Raw genomic sequence first — 22,388 nt, 5'->3', positions numbered from 1 at the left:
GGCTGCACACCTAAGCCATATCTTCCTGTATGGTCTTTATTGGTTTTAAAGTTGAGCATTGCCATCTGCCTTATTTTTCTGTCTCCACTGGTTCAGAACTTGGGTGGAGAAGAGAGACCTGTTATGTACACAGGTGGGGGAAAAGGGAGGTGTTATGCATTGACCACTTAGATCCTAATACATGTGTCTTCCATGAATTCTGGAGGTCCTGGGTTGTGATGGTGAATTTTATGTGTCAACTTAACTAGGCTAAGGGATGCCTGTATGGATATGTGTGCATGCTCAGGGTGTCAGTCACGTGTAACTCTTGGCGGCCCCATGGACTGTAGCCCACCAGGCCTCTGTCCATGGAATTTTTCAGACAAGAATACTGGAAGGAGTCACCATTTTCTATTCCAAGGGATTTTCCCCACCCAGGGATCAAACCATGTCCCCTGCTGCTCTTGCAGTTGGCAGGAGGATTCTTTAGGATGCCTGAAAGTGAAAGTGAAAGTCGCTCTGTTGTGTCCAACTCTTTGCGACCCCATGGACTGGAATTTTCCAGGCCAGAATAGTGAAGTGGGTAGCCTTTCTCTTCTCCGGGGATCTTCCCAACTCAGGGATCAAACCCAGGGTGTTTCCAGAAAAGATTAGCATTTCAACGGGTAGACTAAATAAAGAAGATTGCCTTCACCAATGCAGGTGGACTCATCCAATCCATTGAAGGTCTGGAGGGAGCAAAAAGGTGACGGAAGGGAGAATTTACTCAGTTTAAGTTGGGGCATCAATCTTTACCTGTCTGTGGACATCAGTGCTTCTAGTTCTCGGGTCTTTGAATTTGGGCTGGATTAAACTGCCAGCTTCCCTGGATTAAACTCATCCAGCTTGCAGAAGCCAGATCATCAGACATCTTGGCTTCTGTCATCCAGTGAGCTGATTCCTATAGCACACACACTCACACACACACACAGACACACACACTCCTGTTGGTTCTGTTACTCTGGACACCCCTGACTACTATATGAATCTTCTCACCTAGAGGACGGTAACGGAATCTCAAGAGCTTCCCAGCTTCCAGAGCTTCTCATGCACTGTTTACAGAGAGCATTTAGTTTAAATTTTTTATGCAGAGCATTTAAATTTCTAATATGAAAGAGAGGAAATTAAAGTTCACTGAGCCTCCGTTAAGACACTATCCTTGGTGCTCTGACGTGTTATTTTATTTAAAACAATAACTCTGAGAGACAGTAATAGCAATAATTTATTGTATTATTTCTTTACGAAGCTTCTGGGCTAAGTGCTTTACCTGTATCAGCTGGCTTCATCCTCTCAGGCAACTGAAGCACAAAGAGATTGTGTGATTTGCTCAAGGTCATGCAGAAATTAATTCTAGAACCAGACATTTAAATAAAAACAAACAAACAAAAAACCCCAACATAGTGGTTTTTTTTTTTAAATTCCCAATCTCTTTCTATTGTAGTGCTGTTATTACATCTTTCAGAATCTTAGGGCAATTCTTAATTTATCTTGTATCGGTGCTAACTCATTCTTGGGGCTTGTAATATCCTCTACTGATTCCCTGCTCAATCAGCTCAGCTAGTGTTTAAGGAGGGAAACTTGGTCCCAACATGCCACCTTGCACTCCCATATTCTTTTCTACCTCTGAAAAATCCTTTCCACCTGCAACACCTTCTATTCTGTTCTGTTTTTTTTTTTTTTTTTTTTTTTTTTTTTTAATGCTTGTTTTGATTTATTTGGCTGCACTGGGTCTTAGTTGTGGTGTGTGGGATCCCTCCCCTTCTGTTCTTTAAGCTCACTCCTTTCAGGCCTTTGTGCTGAAGTCTTCATTGTTGGGAGTTGTGAAGCCTTACCAACCGTCTTGATCACCCTAAATCAATATTCTCCCAGTCCTTTAAGTTTGTTAATTTCTTTTTTCATCAGTTCATTTATTTGCTCATTCCCAAATATTTATTGAGCATCTGTTTTGCAAAAGAGGCTATGCCAGAAGTTCTGGGAGAAACAATGATCAGTCAGAAGTGAAATTTTGGGGAGCTTACATGACTGCATGTGGGGGGGCTTGTCAGGCTGAAGCAGTGACAAAGCAATGGTCCTTCACTGGTGTAGGCACACTTAAAGGACTAAAGGAGAAGAACAAATATGAATTGAATGATATATTAAAATTTTTTGTCATTATCTCACTTAATGTCTAGGACCCACAACGTTCCTTCCTCCATCTGCGCTCTGGATACAACCCTTTGAGACTAGGGGTTCTTGCTTTCTCTCTCTCTCGCAGAGTCTTTCTCCCTCTCCTATGTTTGTAATGTCTTTCTGATGGCTCTATTTCTTCAGCATATACATTTAAATGTTATTATCAGTAATAATATTTTGAGCAATTACTATATGCCAAAAGTGATGAGCTGTGAAATGTCTCTTCAAAGATGTTCCATCCTAATCCTCAGGGACATGTGGATATGTTCTCATACATGGTAAAAGGGACTTTTTGAAGATAGGATTAAGTTAAAGATTTAGAAATGGAGAAATTATCCTGAACTATCTGAGCAGGCCAGATGTAGTCACCAGTATCCTTTTAGGACTCAGACAGAGAGGCAATGTGACAAGAGAAGCAGAGAGAGAAGCAGAGGCCAGTGGGGAGAAAGAGACAGAGACAGAGATTGGAAGATGCTACTTTGATGGCTTTGGATATGGAGGAAGGGGCCACAAGCCAAAGAACACAGGCAGCCTCTAGAAGTTAGAAAAGGCAAAGGAATAGATTCTTTCCTAGACCCTTCAAAAGTAACACAGTCTTGCCAAACATTTTAAGACTGCTGATCTCCAGAAGTTAAGACACTAAATTTGGGTACTCCCCCCTCCACACCCTGCCCCACTGCACTCTGCAGTTTGTGTACTTTGAAGGCATGAAGTTTGTAGTAATTTGTTACAGCAGCAATAGGAAACTAATATACCAAGCTAAATCTCTCTTATCTTTAAAAGAAAGAAAGGAAGGAAAAACCCATTCTGCAATGTCCTGTTCACTCTCCTTTGCATCAGAGTTTCTTGAAAAGTGCTTATCTCCACCTCCTACTTCCCACACTTGCTTCTAACCCTACTTTGATCTGGTGTCCATCTCTACTACTGAATCATTTTTCCCCAGAGTCAATGACAACCTCTTCATCCTGAATATATAAGCACTTTTGAAATTCTATCCTGATGTTTCAGAATTGACCAATTGTTCTTTCATGAAACACTTTGCTCCACCTAGGTTTTTTTTTTTTTTAATTAAAAAATACTTATTTTTGTCTTTCTTGCTGCAAGAGAGCTTTCCCTACTTGCAGTGCAAGGGGACTACTCTAGTTGTGGCATTTGCAGTGGCTTCTTCTGTTGCAGAGCATGGGGTGCTGGGCTTCAGTAGTTGTGGCACATGGGCTTAGTTGCTCTGCACCATGTGGAATCAAACACAGTTGCTGTTGTTGTTCAGTTGCTCAGTAGCTTCCGACTCTTTGTGATCCCATGGACTGTAGCATGCTAGACTTCCCTGTCCTTCCCCATCTCCCGGAGCTTGCTCAAACTAATGCCCATTGAGTCAGTGATGCCATCCAACCATCTCATCCTCTGTCATCCCCTTCTCCTCCTGCCTCCAATCTTTCCCAGCATCAGAGTCTTTTCCAGTGAGTTAGCACTTCACATCAGGTGGCCAAAGTATTGGAGCTTCTGCTTCAGCATCAGTCCTTCCAATGAATATTCAGGATTGATCTCCTTTAGGATTAACTGGTTTGATCTCCTTGCAATCCAAAGGACTCTCAAGAGTCTTCTCCAACACCGTAGTTCGAAGGCATCATTTCTTCAGTGCTCAGCCTTTATTATTGTCCAGTTCTCACATCTGTACACAACTACTGAAAAAACTACAGCTTTGACTCTGTGGACCTTTGTAGGCAAAGTAATGTCTCTGCTTTTTAATACGCTGTCTAGGTTTGTAATAGTTTTTCTTCCAAGGAGCATCTTTTAGTTTCATGGCTGCAGTCACCATCTGCAGTGATTTTGGAGTTCAAGAAAATAAAGTTTGTCACTGTTTCCATTGTTTCCCCATCTACCTGCCATGAAGTGATGGGACTGGATGCCATGATCTTAGTTTTTTGAATGTTGAGCTTTAAGCCAACTTTTTCACTCTCTCTTTCACCTTCATCAAGAGGCTCTTTAATTCCTCTTCACTTTCTTCATAAGGGTGGTGTCATTTACATATTTGAGGTTATTGATATTTCTCCTGGCAATCTTGATTCCAGATTGTGCTTCACCCAGCCTGGCATTTTGCATGATGTATTCTTCATATAAGTTAAATAAGCAGGGTGGCAACATACAGCCTTGACATTCTCCAGTCTGTTTTTCCATGTCTGGTTTTAACTGTTGCTTCTTGACTTGCGTACAGGTTTCTCAGGAGGCAGGTAAGGTGGTCTGGTATTCCCATCTCTTTAAGTAAGAATTTCTCACAGTTTGTTGTGATACACACAGTCAAAGGCTTTAGTGTAGTCAATGAAGCAGAAGTCGATGTTTCTGTGGAATTCTCTAGCTTTTTGTATGATCCAATGGATGTTGGCAATTTGATCTCTCATTCCTCTGCCTTTTCTAAATCCAGCTTGTACATCTGGAAGCTCTCAGTTCATGTACTGTTGAAGCCTGGCTTGGATAATTTTGAGAATGACCTTGCTGGCATGTGAAATGAGTGCAATTGTGTAGTGGTTTGAATATTCTTTGGCATTGTCCTTCTTTTGGATTGGAATGAAAACTGACCTTTTCCAGTTCTGTGGCCACTGCTGAGTTTTCCAAATTTGCTGGGATATTGAGTGCAGCACTTTAACAGCATCTTCTTTTAGCATTTGAAATAGCACAGCTGAAATTCCATCACCTTCACCAGCTTTGTTCATAATGATGCTTCCTAAGGCCCACTTAACTTCACACTCCAGGATGTCTGGCTCTAGGTGAGTGATCACACCATTGTGGTTATCTTGGTCATGAAGATCTTTTTTGTGTAGTTCTATGTATTCTTGCCACTTTTTCTTTCTTTCTTTTTTTTTTTTTCTTGCCACTTTTTCTTAATATTCTCTGCTTCTGTTAGGTCGAAACCATTTGCATTCTTTATTGTTCCTATCTTTGCATGAAATATTCCCTTGGTATCTCTAAGTTTCTTGAAGAGATTTCTTGTCTTTCCCATTGTATTATTTTCCTCTATTTTTTTGCTTTGATCACTTAGGAAGACTTTCTTATCTCTCCTTGGTATTCTTTGGAATTCTGCATTCAGATAGGTATATCTTTCTTTTTCTTCTTTGCCTTTCACTTTTCTTCTTTTCAAACCACAGACCAGGGATCAATTCCATGTACCCTGCATTTACAGGTGGATTCTTAACCACTGGACCACCAGGGAAGTCCAAATCCCCTTAGTTTTGGCAGTGTTAGTCGCTCAGTTGTGTCTGATTCTTTGCGACCCCATCAACTGTAGCCTGCCAGGCCCCTCTGTCCATGGAATTCTCCAGGCAAGGAGACTGGGGTGGGTAGCCAGTCTCTTCTCCAGGGGATCTTCCTGGCCCAGGGATTGAACCAGTCTCCCACATTGTGGGCAAATTCATTACCAAATGAGCCCCCATGGAAGACCCAGTTTTGGTAGATGCCTACACAGTCTTCCTCCTACCTGGCTCCTCCTTAGTCTCTTTGCATCCAATTACCTTTGTGTATGCTTGGTATTTCCTCAGGGTCCACCCTCAGTTTTCTTATCTTCTGAAATTCTCTTTGAGTGATCTCATCTATTCTCATAGTTTCAGTGACAACCTGTGTGCCAGTGGTTCTCCAATTTGTGTCTTTACCCAGATCTCATTCCTTACTCCACACTCCTAAATGTACCTGCTCATTGTCTTGCTTAGCTGGCTGTTCAACGGTAACGCAAACATCTCAAACCCTCATATCCAAATTCATTCATTCAAATATCTTTCCTTTCAAGCCTGCTTCTCCTCTATATTTAGTCTTTGAAATAAAATAAGAAATCTGGGAATCACGAGAGAATGCTCTTTCTCCCTGACTTTCTGCACTTAGTATCAATATACTGTCAGTTCCACTTCAGAATCACATTCCGTCCTCTTTATAGTCATTGCTACTACCTTAGTTCAAATTTTTATTTCCTAGTCCTTATTCATTCTTTCCTGCATCACTGCAAGAGCTTCTTCTTTTCTAAAGTGAAGTGATTTACAATGTTCTTCTCACTTCTAGTAATCATATTCCCTTATAATTTATCCTACTCCATGCTAACAGAGTAATAAATATAAATGAGTCAGACTACTTTACTCCTCGAAATCCATCATTTGGATCCCTGTTACCTTTAAGATAAAGTCCAAATGTCACCAATGTGGTATATAAACTCTTCATTCATGTTTTCTTTCCCTGCCTCTGTAGGTGTGTGTGCCCAGTCATGTCAAACTCTTTGTAAATTTATGGACTGTAGCCCACCAGGCTCCTCTGCCCATAGGATTTCCCAGGCAAGAATATTGGAGTGGGTTGCCATTTCTTTCTCTAGGGAGTCTTCCCAACCCAGGGATTGAACCTATGTCTCCTGCGTCTCCTGCATCTCCTGCATTCATAGGCAGATTCTTTACCACTAGAGCCACCTGAAAAGTCCCTTTCCTGCCTATCTACCTAGTTTATTTTTCAAGTATGCTTTACCACAAATCCTATGCTCCTTTATGAAAGATAACTCATCAACCTCAAGTACCAGGTAAGAAGGTGGTGGAGGGTAGCAGTTCTGGACTCAAACTTCCTGATTTGTGTCTTGGCTTCATCACTTATTGGCTTCCCAGATGAGGCAATGGTAAAGAATCTGCCTGCCAATGCAGGAGGTGCAAGAGATGTAGGTTCAAATCCCTGGGTCGGGAAGATCCCCTGGAGGATGAAATGGCAACCCACTCTAGTATTCTTGCCTGGAAAGGGCAAGAGGAAACTGGCAGGCTGTCATCCATGAGGTTACATCACTTGCTAAGTAAACTGTGATCTTGTTCAATATATTTACTTCCGCTTTCCATGCCTTATCCATAGCTTATACTTTAACTCCTTCATCTATCAAGTGGGCCTACTATCTATTTCAAAGAGTTGTTTGACAATCTAATGAGGTAATACTTGTTGAACTCTTAGGATGGTGTCCAACGGTGCTTAGCACGGGTTTTCTTATGTTATTTCTTGGCCTCTGTACTTGGATTGCCTGTGATCCTGCATTGCTTCCCTCCATTTTCCTGCTTGGTTAATTTCTACTTTAAGGCTAAACCAGTGTTATTTCTCTTGGGAAGCTTTCCCTGACTTCCACCACCTCCAGGCCATAGATGCAAAACTCTATCATAGTTCTCAGTGCTGAAATTGTTTTTCCCCTCACTAGATTGTAACTTGAGAGCAGGAATTGTGTCTTTACTGTAGTATACCCAGACACAAGCATATATATACTGCTCCACATATATTTGTTGGATAAATGGGTGAATGTGATATTCTGGATAAATTCATATTTTAGTTAATCCAGGAACTTGGTGCTTCAGACAAAATGCTGCCCCCATTTTAAAAGAGAGAGTAGACAATTCAGGGCATGGGACAGTAAGAGGATCTTTTGTCTGGAACTGACTTCCTAAAAAATGAGATCATATTTCATGTCAGGGTTCTGAAAGCCAAGGGGCATTTTCCCATAGGCTTGTGACACAACTTTTCCTTTCTGCTCCATTGCAGGGGCACGGACAGGAAGGAAAAGGGGAGAGGGAAGGAATGGCTTGGACTCTTGAGAACTCGAGGGTCTGAGCATAGGTATATGCTTATTTTGGAGAGCTGTTTATCCTTCATCCTGTTGCCAGTAGCCTGAAGGGCCCTGGTAGGACACACCATAAAGTCCCGCAGCTCTTCTAGGTCAGTTAAAAATGTTTTGCATGAAGGAATGTTGCATCCAGAGACTATAGTATAGTCATAGGAGAAGTCATTGTTTCCTTCCACCACAAATAGTGGGAAGGGAGCTCCCACTGGGCAGACTCAAACTTCTGAACAACCGGGAAGGGAATTCTGGGCATGTAAGGAATGGAGTCAAAAGTGTAGGGTAACACCCCACCCTTGACTGCCTCACAATTTCCTCTTTTACAAACTTTGCCAATGCTTATGTGGCTGGTTGATCGAATAAAACTAATTTATAAAAGTGCAGACTTTAATACAGCACTTCAGATGTTTCAGAGATGTTCCAGCAACACAACTTGATATACAGAGTAGGCGTAGAGCACATCAGCTCTCAGGGAGGTGGAGGCAGCAGGGACAGAGGCGCTGTAGCAGGACCCGGGCTCTTTCTTCCATATTTTAAAAACTTATTATTTTGGCTGCACTGGGTCTTCATTGTGGTGTGTGGGCTTCTCATTGTGGTGGCTTCTCTTGTTGTGTAGCTTGAGATCCAGAGAGTGTGGGCTCGGTGAGGGCTCAGCTGGTCTCTGGCATGTGGAATCCTAGTTTCCTGACCAGGGATTGAATCTGCATCCCCACATTGGAAGGTGGCTTCTTAACCATGCGGCATGGAAAAGGAAATGGCAACCCACTCCAGTATTCTTGCCTGGAAAATTCCTTGGACAGAAGACCTGGCAGGCTACAGTCCATGGGTTCTCAAAGGGTAGGACACGACTGAACACACATCATCTTTTTAACTACTAGACCACCAGGAAAGTCCCACAACCCTAAGCTCTTTCAAACCACACAGACTCTTCCCCAAAGCCTAGGAATCCTTTGTTTATGTATTTAGTGCTTTCTGTGTGTGAGTGGTGAAGATGAGCAAAACTGACACTGTCCCAGCCATTGTGGTGCTTGGACTCATGGGGAAGATTTACCTTCAAGAGTCATTTAGAACATATCATGGTAAGTGTTATGATGTGGGAGGCAAGAGGACCTTTGGAGATGATAGATTAGTCTGCTGCCTTAGGCTTGGCAGTGTTAGGATTTCTTCTTGGCAGTGATGATAGTTACATTGATACATTGATAGTAAAAGATGAGAAGGAGCTAATCACAGATAAAGAGAAAAAAGAGAAGGCGTTGAAGTATGTGGCAAGTATTCTGGGCAAAGGAGACAGCTTTTTTGTTTCAGGACGTTAAGCAGGACTCATTCGGTACCCTGGAATTGTCAGTTTTGCCACCAAAGTAAAAGGTACCATCAAGAGGTGGCAAGTGAGTTCTGCTATATCCCCAATACCCCATCCTCTACTTCCCCAGGAAATAAATGGAAGATGGTGTAGAGGTGGAAAGGGGAAAGGGATTGATGGAGTTATGTGTCTATCACCAGTCAGAGGATGAAGTGATGTGCATTTTGTCCTCATCTCCTTAGAGTGAGGGGTCTCTTAGAAATTGGTGGCTTGGCAAGGAGAGACTGCGTCTCAGTCCCTGGCTGGATATCTGCTGATGGGCTTGCTGATCTGTTCTCTGTGATCCCTGGAGTAAAGAATGAGGGTTGACTGCAAAAGAGCTGTCACTTGTAATGTGGTTTAGAAGGATGTATGAATTTCCTGTAAGTCAAAAGAACAGTGTGCAAAGTCAACAGAGCTTGAGCCATCTTGCTGGTCCTCCTCCCAAGAAGACTAGTAGCAGGGGAGCTTAGTTATACAGCCAAAGGCAGGACCTGAGGCCTTGTGGGAAGCAGATAGACTGGAGCAGATTTCCCCTCAGGGGATTGTGCAATGGGGAGAGCTACCAGGAAACTAATTCATGTGCCCATAAGCATTAGCATTTGGGCATCTTCTAAATGGAAGGTATCCACGATCAGTCAGCTTTAGCCTGAGAATCAAACAACGAACATATGATTACCATGACTTGCCCAGTTAGGGAAAAGGACATTTTGCCTTTCCTCCTAGACCCTCCCCAGTCCTTCCTCCAGGTTCCAACACAACAAGTAGCTTCAGTTAGCAAAAGAGAGAGTTCTGTTAAAGGACTGCTGCTGCTGCTAAGTCGCTTCAGTCGTGTCCAACTCTGTGTGACCCCATAGACGGCAGTCCACTAGGCTCCTCAGTCCCTGGGCTTCTCTAGGCAAGAACACTGGAGTGGGTTGCCATTTCCTTCTCCAATGCATGAAAGTGAAAAGTGAAAGTGAAGTCGCTCAGTCGTGCCCGACTCTTAGCGACCACCTGGACTGCAGCCTACCAGGCTCCTCCGTCCATGGGATTTTCCAGGCAAGAGTACTGGAGTGGGGTGCCATTGCCTTCTCCGACAGGATATACCAATTCCCCAAATGACATCCCATGCTGAAGGCTGGCTGGTGCTGAGGGTAAGGAAGCTATGAAAAGCTATGTGAGACTGAAGCTTTAAAGTGGACTCATTACACTAGGCTGGACTTCTAATAACTAAACAAACAGAAAGCTACAGAATCTTTTAGAGAGGAAGAGGGAGAATTGACAAGAGTATATGGAAGGCACTGCTTGAAACCAAGCCAGGACTGTGTTCAGCAGAGTTCAGAATGTTTATGACATTGTTTCCACACATAAAAAGGCCAGGTGTAAGTAGCAGCCTCCTGTGTTAAAAGAAGTATTTGAAGGTGATTGGAACAAAGAGTGAGAGAAGACTGGTGGAGAAGGAAGAGACCAGACAATAAGAGCCTTCTTAAGGTGTTGACACTTAATTTTAGGGGCAAAGAGACGTCATGACACATTTTAATGATCATGCTTGCAGTTTAGAATAGTTCGACAGGGGGTGGGGTGGGGACTGGAGACAGAATTTAAGTAAGAGATGATCTTGATCTGTGAATGACAGTAGGGATGGAGAAGAGTCAGATGGGATGATATTTAAATAGAGAATTATCAGGAATTGCTGGTAGAGGGGAAAACCCAACAAAACTTTTCTTTTCCCATTTCTCCTTCCAGCTGCTCCCCCCCCCACCCCTCCAACGCCTTCCATTTCCAGTTCCTTTGTTTCACTGATTTGACGATGCTCCACCAATGCTCAGCATTTGGTTTTCTGGTACACTGTCATTAGAAGTTTCCAGTGGCCTGGAAACTACAGTCCTACGGGGACCTGGAAGGCTGTGGGCACCAGTAGTTTGCATACAGCCCTGCCGGCAGCGCGAATAAATGACCTGCCCAATACCCCAAAGCTGGTATGGTACAAAGTGCATATTTCAAATCCAGCTTTAGGCATTTTTCAATAACACTTCATTTCTGCGTGCCTATGTTAAACAAGAGAAAGTTAAAAGAAAAAAAAGACAGCATTACCCAAAATATAATGTTCTGAGCATAGCAACGGAAACAACCAGAGACCCCAGACAGCCTGTCAGGTCTTTGTCTAGGGGTACCAGTGTTGCAAGCCCGACGCCAGTCCCAGAGAATGTGGAGAAGGGCGCATGTGCTAAGGTCCTAGGCTCACCCCACCACGGGGGCGGAGGAAGGACAGTGCGCATGTGTGGAAGGTCCGAGGTCCGCCCCGGAAGAGGTGGGGAAGGGGCCTAAAAGCAGAGGTTTGGTGCTCTCCGTTAGCCTAAACAGCCTACGTTCTGTTAGCGAACCCATGCCATGGACGATCCCGTCATTACACCTAGGACCGCTGCCTTACGGCTTCTCCGTAAGCACCACATCTTCGGATTCTCCGAGGGCCAAAGAGAACACGGGGCCGGAAGCGCCGATTCTTCCCGTGGTATTTCCAGGGGACAGAGGAAGATGGCGAAACCCATTGGCTAGTGGGGATCAGAAGAGGGCGGTTCATTCAGCCTGCGCGTGGGGCACTATGGGTATTGTAGTTCAGGGCTCCGCGGTCCAGCTTGCAGCGAGGAATCTTGGAAGCCAGTGGGTCCAAGCTGGTCAGGAAGCGCCTTGCACGGGGGAATCAGGTGTGGAGTAGCTGCAGGGGTGTGTCTTCGTTCTGCCATTTCTCCTTCGGGTGAGGCCTCACTCTGTTTCGCCTTCAGGGACTTTCACTTCATCCCATACATGAGGTTACTTTATAAGCCCCAGTCACCTACAGATTATCCCTTACAATTCCAAGCTGGTCTTGAGTTCCTCCTCTCGGCTATCTCCCGCACATCCAAGCCCTGGAATTCTTCTCTGTCCTTCTCTCTCCCGTGAGTACCTTTTCTTGTTTCTGTCCTAGACAGAGCCTCTCTTAACACTCTGCCCTTAACCCATGAGGCATATCAACGGCTCCAATAAAAGGCTGTCACAGCAAATGTTTGTAGGCACGAGAAGATCTGAGCCTTCCCCTTCAGCAGCCTTGCAGCTCACTTCTTTTGTGTTTCTCTTATGATCATTGAATTTGCCTTTTTTTTTTCTGATGTCATTTCTGTGTAGTCTCTGCCTAAGTCTGACGGGCAGCCTTGGTCATAGACGATTCCCGTTTGGTCCCATCAGTTTGGCTCTGGCTGCCACAATTTGGTAATACGACAGAGGGCGCACACGTGGGTTGACTTACAGGACAGAGAGGGAAATGGGGAAAAAGAAAAAAGCTGAGTAGAAACAAAAGAATAAATAGCAGAACTAGGTTTTATAGAAGTCAGGAAGATATATGGTGAAAAAGGGGGAAGAGAGAGCAATCCTTTCATTCTCGTGCCTCCACAAACAATTTAGTGCTGAGTGTGAGCAGGGCTCAGTGGGCTGGCTGCGTGCTGGGAATGCACCACCAGAAACCACCTAGATACTGGGGGATCCAACCCAGGAGGGCACAGACACACAGGTAAAGAACAGTGCAGGGTGGTATCAGTGTGTGTCCTACCTCCCTGTGTGTTTCTCTTTTCATTCTCGTCCCTCCTTCAGTTCACTCCAAAGTACCTTCTCTTTTCACATCTCCTTCTGTTCCATGCTCTTCTTTCCATTCTCAAACTCCCTTCTCCCCTTGTTCAGACCCAAGCTGTTTCTTTTGTATTTTGCTGTTTAGCCACTTTGACAGCAGAAAGTGTTGCAGGGAAAGTCATGCTCATAGGGTATTTAGTAACACGGAATGCCTGACCTTCATCTTTGTGTGAGAAGTATCTATTAACTGTCATCTTATCCCAGGGCAATCTCAGCATTTATACACACTGCTTGTAGTAGAATCAATTGCAGATCTTTTATACCCCTTGTGCCAGAATCATGGGATGTAATTCACAATTGATGTAATTCTTATGCTGCCTATTGAGTGATTGGAGGAATCTGAGGTTTGGAAGGTTAATGCCATGGAAACAGTAGTCAGGAACGACCCTTGATGTGTGATGAGAAGTAGAACCCTGCATGACTGGTGAAGATAAGCTTTGGCCCTTTTTTAAAAAAGCACACTTTAGTGGATTGACTAGGATAGAACAGGAATATTACCTTGGCTAGAAGAGGAATATTACCTTTTTGAAAGATATTTTTGAACTGTTATTTCAGAAATCTACCCCCCCCCCCCCGCCCCCGGCCCAGTCTATTCTAAATTGTCTTATTGGAGACAATAAGATTCTTAGTGTAGGGTGGTGGTGGATAGGTTTCCAAGTAATAAATAATCTAATTATCATGCTTACTTAGTTTAAGAATGCTTTGCAATGCCTCTGAGCAGTAGATTTACCTCTAAGATTTTCTACAACTAATCCCACTTCCTTTGTGTTTCTTAAGAATGGGACTCACCATGAAGAAGTGAAATTTCATCTTTGATTATACCTAAAGAAATTCATATCCAAGTCCCTACATGATTGGATCCCCACTCACCTCTCTAATCTCATTGCCTTACCCTTGTTCTTATGGTCCCTCTGCTGTAGCTACCCTGCCTTTCTTGCTGTTTCATAAATACCCTGTGCACTCTCTTGCCTGGAATACTGTTTCAGGTACCTTTGTTATGGGCTTTACTCAAATATTTGTCTCATCAGAGAGACCTTCTCTGATTACCTTATCTAAGCTAGAGCCTTTATAAGAAAAATGAGAGCCTTCATCACTCTATCCCTATGTTAAGTAGTATCACTTCTTGAAAATATTATGTATTTGTTTACTGTCCATTTCTCAAACTAGAAGAAAAGCTCCATGAGAGTATGGTTCTTATCTGTTTCTTTAGTCCCTAGAACATGGTGTATAGAAAGGGCTCATTTGTAAAGTGAAAGGATTTTTAAAAAAGCATGAGCAGAGCCCTTATGTATAAGTCACTGTGTATACAGTGAATACTGATGGATCTACGGATACAAATAAGATATAGTCCTTAACGCTGGACAGTCTGCAGTGTAGAGAGACTATAGAATAGTCTACAGATCTTTCATTAAATTGTAGCTGAGCAAAAAAGTCTGAAGAGCCAGGTCAGCTGTGGGGTGTTTGGTATGTAGAAGCATTTGTCCCTTTTCTCATGGTTTCGAGCTGGCCTCTGTGCTGCCCTGTTATTCTGTGACTGCTCCCCACTGTGTCCTTCTGTAGGATGAACCTGACCAATCAGGGACCACATAAAAGGAGCTGTTGCTTTACTTCTATCTGACCTCCTGGCTGCCAGTCTCACTTCTTTTGCAGGGCAGCCCGTTCGTTTCCACCAGTGTGCCTGTCATCAACCACATCTCTCACAATGTCTCCCACTTAAAACCCTTCAATTGGCATCTCCTTAGTTGGCATTCCAGGCATCCCCTTCTCCCCTCTTCCTACACTGACTCCTTTTTACCTCAGCATCATTTTTTTCTTTTAAATTATTTATTTATATTTGTTTATTTGGCTGTACCAGGTGTTAGTCCTGGCATGCAGGATCTTTAGCTGTGGGCACATGGGATCAAGTTCCTTGATCAGGGATTGAAGCTGGGCTCCCTGCATTGGGAGCACAGAATCTTAACCACTGGATCACCAGGGAAGTACCCTACCTCAATATCTTTATCTTCCTCAGTCGTCTTCCTGAACGATGACTCAGAAATGTGAAATTTGTAGTTCCCTATTTGATTTTTCTCTGTGTTTTTCTTTTTGCCCAGAATACCCTTTCCCTTAATTCTTACCTTACTATAGTCACCAGTCTTCTACAACTTAGAGGAACCAGCCACCTTCCAAGAAGCTTTAGCTACTGTCCTCTCCTATTCAGAATAGGTGAATTTCCTTCCCTCTGCCCCACTCCTTCCCTCAAAACAAAACACATTTCAGTATTGATCAGTCTCTTTTACCTACTAGATTGTAGGTCCTTTGAAGGTGGTCATTTGAAGGGCTGTCTGCATGGTTTTTAAGAGTCCAGGGTTTGGATACAGTCAGGTCTAGTTTGAATTCCAGCCGTGCCTCTTGTTGGCCAACTGTCTTTGGGTCAGTAGTATGACTCATCGAGCCCATTTCCTTTTCAGTAAAATCTAATTGTACTTGCCTTTCTATCCCCAGCCTCTGGTACCATGCTCAATGCACTCAACTTGGTTATCTCTCTGTAGATTTCTTTACATCTCTGCCCATCTCTTGTTTCTACAGGTTTGAGATGCTGGCTCTTGGCTATAAGGACAGTAGACCTGACCTGAGTCAGGTGAATGATTGTGTCTGTGTGTATCTGAGAGAGACAAGGAGAGACAAAGAAGGAGAATATTAATGTGTGAGTAGGCTGTAGCCCACTCAATCTTGCTCTGTTAAAGAGTTAAAAGTGGATCGTGTGTATCTACTTAAGGTCAGGTGGTGACAGTAGGAAAGAAGAATAGATTTGTTAAGCAAAACAACACTGGGAAGATTAAACTTTCAAACTACTTACACTTGCTTTTTATGTACTTCCAGTTTAAAACCCACAAAACAAACTAACTTTGAGTATGGTTAATTAAATTAACCTCTTAAACTTTAAGGTGGTTTTTGTTTTGATTCTTAGTATGGAAACCTGACCTGCCTCCTGAGAAATCTGTATGCAGGTCAAGAAGCAACAGTTAGAACTGGACATGGAACAACAGACTGGTTCCAAATCAGGAAAGGAGTATGTTAAGGCTGTATATTGTCACCCTGATTATTTAACTTATATGCAGAGTACATCATGAGAAATGCTGGACTGGATGAAGCACAAGCTGGAATCAAGATTGCTGGGAGAAATATCAATAACCTCAGATATGCAGATGATACCACACTTACGGCAGAAAGTGAAGAAGAACTAGAGAGCCTTTTGATGAAAGTGAAAGAAGAGAACGAAAAAGTTGGCTTAAAGCTCAACATTCAGAAAACTAAGATCATGACATCTAGTCCCATCACTTCCTGGCAAATAGTTGGGGGAAACAATGGAAACAGTGACAGGTTATTTTTTTGGACTCCAAAATCACTGCAGATGGTGACTGCAGGCATGAAATTGAAAGATGCTTACTCCTTGGAAGAAAAGTTATGACCAACCTAGACAGCATATTAAAAAGCAGAGGCATTACTTTGCCAACAAAGGTCCATAAACTCAAAGCTATGGTTTTTCCAGTGGTCATGTATGGACATGAAAGTTGGACTATAAAGAAAACTGAGCACCAAAGAACTGATGCTTTTGAACTGTGGTGTTGGAGAAGAGTCTTGAGAGTCCCTTGGACAGCAAGGAGATTCAACCAGGCCATCCTAAAAGAAATCAGTCCTGAATATCCATTGGAAGGACTGATGCTGAAGCTGAAACTCCAATACTTTGGCCGCCTGATTCGAAGAACTGACTCATTTGAAAAGATCCTGGTGCTGGGAAGGATTGAAAGTGGGTGGAGGAGGGGAGGACAGAGGATGAGATGGTTGCATGGCATCATTGACTCTATGGGCATGAGTTTGAGTAAGCTCTGGGAATTGGTGATGGACAGGGAGGCCTGGTGTGCTGTAGTCCATGGGGTTGCAGTCTGATACGACTGAGCAACTGAACTGAACTGAACTGATGGAAACTTTTAGAGAATGAAATGGCAACCCATTCCAGTATTCTTGCCTGGTAAGCTCCGTGGACAAATGAGCCTGATGGGCTACAAACCATGCGGCTGCAAAGAGTCAGACACGACTGAGTGACTGAGCATGGCACCTTTAACTTAGTCATTTACTTTTGTTTCGAAAAACCATGAGAAACGCAATGTTTTTGGAGAATCGCGACAATTTCCTGCTTCAGCAGTGCTTGGACAGAACCTGGTGCTCGTCCCTTGCCTTGGCCAGCTGCTCAGAGTCAGCCCTCACCACCACCCACCCAGAGCCCTCTACCCACCCCAGGCCCCCACCTCAGCCTCTCAGCCACCTGTCAGGATGACTGCCTCCTATTGCAGATGTTGCCTGGACTACTGCCAGGACTCGGAAGACGCCATCAACTACCCCATCCATCTGGAGCTGTTTGCCTGCTACGTCTGTGTCATACTGTTTTGACTGTGATGATGTGGCTTTGAAGAACTTTGCCAAGTACTTTCTTCACCAATCTTGTGATGAGAGGGAACATGCTGAGAAACTAATGAAGCTGCAGAACCAGTAAAGTGGCCGAATCTTCCCTTAGGAAATTAAGGAACTAGACTTGATGACTGGGAGAATGGGCGGAATGCAATGGAATGTGTGCTACATTTGGATAAAACTGTGAATCAGTCACTACTGGAACTGCACAAACTGGCCACTGACAGAAATGACCCCCATTTGTGTTACTTCATTGGGACTCATTACCTGAATGAGCAGGTGAAATCCTTCAAAGAACTGGGTGACCATGCAAGCTACCTGTGCAAGACGGGGGTCCCCTGAGTCTGGCATGGCAGAGTATCTCTTTGACAAGCACATACTGGGAAACTGTGATGATGAGAGCTGAGCCTTAGGCTGACTTCCTGTGGTCACAGGGATGGCTTCCCTGGTCATTAAGGCAGTGCATGTGTTTGGGTTATACCTGCTTAAGTTCTTTCCTTAGTACCATTCCTTCAAATGAAGTAATTTGGTATGCTACGCTCCCCTCACACCCCAAAAGGAAAACAAAATTCGAGAAAAAGATTTGAGAAGTCTGTGTGCCAAGTCGCTTCAGTCATGTCCGACTCTTTGTGATCCTATGAACCGTAGGCCGCCAGGCTCCGCTGTCCAGGCAAGAGTACTGGAGTGGGTTGCCATACCCTCTCCAGGGGATCTTCCCGACCCAGGGATTGAACCTACGTCTCTTATGTCTCCTGCATTGGCAAGTGGATTCTTTACCACTAGCACCACCTGGGAAGCCCTTCAGAAGTCTGTGCTTAATCACTCAGTGGTGTCCGACTCTATGCGACTCCATGACTATAGCCTGCCAGGCTTCTCTGTCCATGGAATTGTCCAGGCAGGAATATTGGAGGGGGTTGACATGTCCTCTTCCAGGGATTCAATCCAACCCAGGGGTTGAACCCAGGTCTCCTGCATTGCAGACGGATTCTTTACCATCTGAGCCACCAGGGAAGCCCTCAGAAGTCTAAAATGTGTCATCTGATGGATGCTCTGGTAGATCTGCTTTAGAGAATGAGTTAGTAATATTTCATATTAAAGTCTCACTTCAGCCAAGCTTTAAAAACCTTGTGTTTGTAGAATTTCTGGAATCTGCTTACTATGTCCTTCAAAGCATGATGTGTGCTTTATTGTGCTTGCCTTAAAAAGAAATGGTTAATGAGAGCTGAAGGTTAACGGTTAAAAGTAGACAGTGATAATGGATAGTTGAAAGTTGACCATGGAGCAGGTAACGGCAACCCACTCTAGTGTTCTTGCCTAGGAAATCCCGTGGATGGAGGAGTCTGGCAGGCTACAGTTCACAGCATTGCAGAAGAGTCAGGTACAACCTAGTGACTAAACAACAACAAATGTGTATGCCATGGATGTTAGCACAGCACCACTTTCAATGATGTCATAAAATCTAATATCCTTTGCAGGATATTGCGTTTCATGCTGCCTTTTGTTTACACTGAATTTTTATTTTGAACAATAGCCAACAAATGACTCAGCAGTGATACTGATTCAAAGGTCATGAATCAATTCAATGATTTGTTGGTAAATCTTGAACAACCAGTTCTCAGAAAAACGAAGAGATCTGGTTTATCGTGTTTCCCAATTGCCTCATATAGATTCTTCACTGTGGTCTATTCCAAGTGACCAAATGTGATGTCACTGAAAGTGGAGTTGGAAAGGCACATGTTCATAATTTCTGAGAGCCTGTATGAGCCAACTCCAGGAGCAAACTCCCAGAAACAGTGAAAGACAGGGAAGCCTGGAGTGTTGCAGTCCATGGGTTGCAAAGAGTTGGACATGACTTGACGACTGAACAACAGTAATTAAATAGAAAGTGAGCCTTGAGTGTTTACTAATGTTTCAACTGGTTAGTTTTTAGTGGATATTTCCATGTTATAATGACTTGTCTTCCTAGTAAACCTTGTATAACCTATAGGATTCAGTAATTAAGATTCTGATGTATATCATATAAAGTTCCCTAGAGCTTCTCTAAGAAGTAAATAAAAATCTTAGCAATCTTTCATATTATCTCTAGAGCAAACCCTGATTTACTCTCAAGGGATTCCCTGGTAACTCAGCTGGTAAAGAATCCTCCTGCAATGCAGGAGACTCCAGTCCGATTCCTGGGTTGGGAAGATCCACTGGAGAAGGGATAGGCTACACACTCCAGTATTCCTGGGCTTCCCTGGTGACTCAGCTGGTAAAGAATCTGCCTATAATGCAGGAGATCCTGGTTCGATCCCTGGGTTGGGAAGAGCCCCTGGAGAAGGGAACAGTTGCCCACTCCAATATTCTGGCCTGGAGAATTCCATGGACTGTATAGTCCATGGGGTCACAAAGTGTCAGACACGACTGAGTGATTTTCACTTTCCCTGTATCTTGGTGAGTTCTCTTTTCCCCCAAAACAATACTCCCCTAAACCCACCACCACTCCTACATTCAGGCCCCTCACATCTTTATAGCAATATTCTCCAGAAATACAGTGAGACTTGAAATGAGGCCTAAATTCCTCTGTATTTCTTTTACCTCCCCCAAAGCACAGAAACTGAAATTTTGTACTCCCACCCACAATCCAATTCATGTGTTGAAATCCCTTCACCCAATGGGACTTTGTTTTGAGATAGGGCTTTTAAAGAGGTAATTTTGGTTAAGTGAGGTTGTAACTGTTGGGTCTTAATCCAATATGACTGATATTCTCTTTAGAAGAGGAAGTGACACCAGAGAGGCACACACACAGAGAAAAGGCTACTCAAGGATACAGCAAGAAGGCAGCCATCTGCAAGCCAGGATGAGAGGTCTCTCTAGAAACCCATTCTGCCAGCACCTTGGTCTTGCTTGACTTCTAGACTCCAGAATAGTAAGAAAATAAATGTCATTTGTTTAAGCCACCCAATATGTGGTATTTTGTTATTGCAGCTCTAGCAGTCTAATACACAAATGAATCATTAGAATGACCTTGAACATCATCTAGTTCTTCATGGTAAATGCATATGACCCTGGGATATGTGCAAACATGTTTGTAAGCATAAATTTATGTGTTACTTTTTAAAATTTGGTACATAGTTTACTGTCATTTAAAGATGGTTGAGAAGGTTGATCTTGGACAGTCTGTAGATAATTGCAACTTGATCTACCAGATGACACATAACTATTTGATTCCAAAAAATTCACTCACTTGGGGAATTACTGTAATTAAAATAAAACGTTCTTGTGTGTATATATATATATATAAAGAAAGTTGACCAGACATCATTTTGGTTTTCTTACTTTGTTTTGAATTCTTCAGAAGAGAAATGTTGCATTCTCCTAATAACCAATATTTGAGCCATGTTATTTTTTATTTTTTTTCTCAGGTTTATAGTTGTAGAATATTTCCAGGGTGTCCAAGTTTACTGAAACAGTACAATAAAAGTTAATAAATGATGCACAGCATCCAAACTGGAAAATATTCAGCAACAGGAAGATAGTGAACGATAAAGAAGTCTTCTCACCAACAAAAATGTGTCAGTAATTCCCCCTAATTAATTTTTGTCCTGAAGAAACATTCTCAGGGGAATAGGTGTGAATATTCAGTGAGTTTGGGCTTCCCAGGGCTTCCCTGGTGGCTCAGATGGTAAAGAATCCAACTGCAGTTCGGGAGACCTGGGTTCGATCCCTGTGTTGAGAAGATTCCCTGGAGGAGGGCCTGACAACCTACTCTAGTATTCTGGCCTGGAGAATTCCATGGACAGAGGAGCCTGGTGGCCCTCAGTCCGTGGAGTCGCAAAGAGCTGGACACGACTGAGCAACTTTCACTCACTTCACTTTGGGCTCTAGTGGTAAAGAACCCTTCTGCCAAAGCAGGAGATGTAAGAGATGTGAGTTTGATCCTTGGGTCAGAAAGATCCCCTGGAAGAGGGCATGGCAACTCACTCCAGTATTCTCGCCTGGAGAATCCCATGGACAGAGGAGTCTGACAAGCTACAGTCCATGGGGTCACAACTGAAGCGACTTAGCGTGCACGCACACAGGTGGTGAGTTTGAGAAGAGCTTCAGTTGGCATGCTGTCCTTAGAGAATGTACTCGAGGAGATATTCCATATATATGTGTGTGTGTGTATGTGCATCCAGTGTGGCAGTGTTTCCTTCAGAGCTTTCATTGCATCCAGCGCTAGAGTTCTCATTAGTGAAAAAGCCTATACTGAATTTGAGAAAATGTTTCACTACATCACACCCTCAGTGAGTACTGGAGAGACCTGTCCTGTAAAAACAGGGACAGTTTCCATTTGAGTCTCAGATCTCATTGTGTATCAGAAAACACTCCCCCCCCCCCCGCCCCCGCCATCTTTCAGGGAGAAGGCAGCCTGGCAGAAACACTGAAAAAAGTACTGAAGAGAGAAAATACTTTCTTAGGCCATTGAGAAGGATAATTGCAAATTGTCTGCTGATGTCGGTTAGTTTACCAAAAAACGGGGTGGGATCTGTTTGAACCAGGACTCTAGGTTCTACCTGAGCTGAAGAAAATGATCAGCCATGGAGAACCCTCAGTCAGTATCTCCTGCCCACATACCCTGACCACTGTTACTCAGCTTCCGTTACTTGGCCCAACGTCAGGCCTGTCACTTTTTCACAGTTACACTGTCCTCTGTTTGTTTTGGCCATGCCCGTAGCATGTGGGACCAGGGTTCGATCCCCTGTAGTGGAAGCAAGGAGTCTTAACCACTGGGCCACCAGGAAAAGCCCATGCTCTCCTTTCTGGGTTCTCATATCTGTGTGGACTATATTTGTGATTGCATTACCATGACCTCCGCTTGCTTCAGCCTCTAGTTCGTTTACTGATCTCTTTATGCTCCAGTATTCTTGGGCTTCCTTTGTGGCTCAGCTTGTAAAGAATCTGCCTGCAATGTGGGAGGCCTGGGTTCGATCCCTGGGTTGGGATGAATCCCTGGAAAAGGGAAAGGATATCCACTCCAGTTTTCTGGCCTGGAGAATTCCAAGAACTGTATAGTCCATGGGGTTGCAAAGAGTCGGACATGACTGAGCGACTTTCACTTTTAATCAGCTGGGCTTCCCTGGTGAGTCAGATGGTAGAGAACCCATCTGCAGTGCAGGAGACCTGGGTAGGGAGGATCCC

General features: G+C 43.6%; 1 pseudogene; it reads left to right on the top strand.

Moving 5' to 3' along the window:
* The first annotated feature begins 11,759 nt into the window (after positions 1-11,759).
* On the top strand, positions 11,760-20,451 carry LOC136143877 (ferritin heavy chain pseudogene; annotated as a pseudogene).
* Positions 20,452-22,388: the final 1,937 nt, after the last annotated feature.

This window comes from Muntiacus reevesi, chromosome 1 (genome assembly GCF_963930625.1).
Source record: "Muntiacus reevesi chromosome 1, mMunRee1.1, whole genome shotgun sequence".
In the NCBI taxonomy this organism is placed as follows: Eukaryota; Metazoa; Chordata; class Mammalia; order Artiodactyla; family Cervidae; genus Muntiacus; species Muntiacus reevesi.
This window is presented reverse-complemented; position numbering and strand designations above follow the sequence as displayed.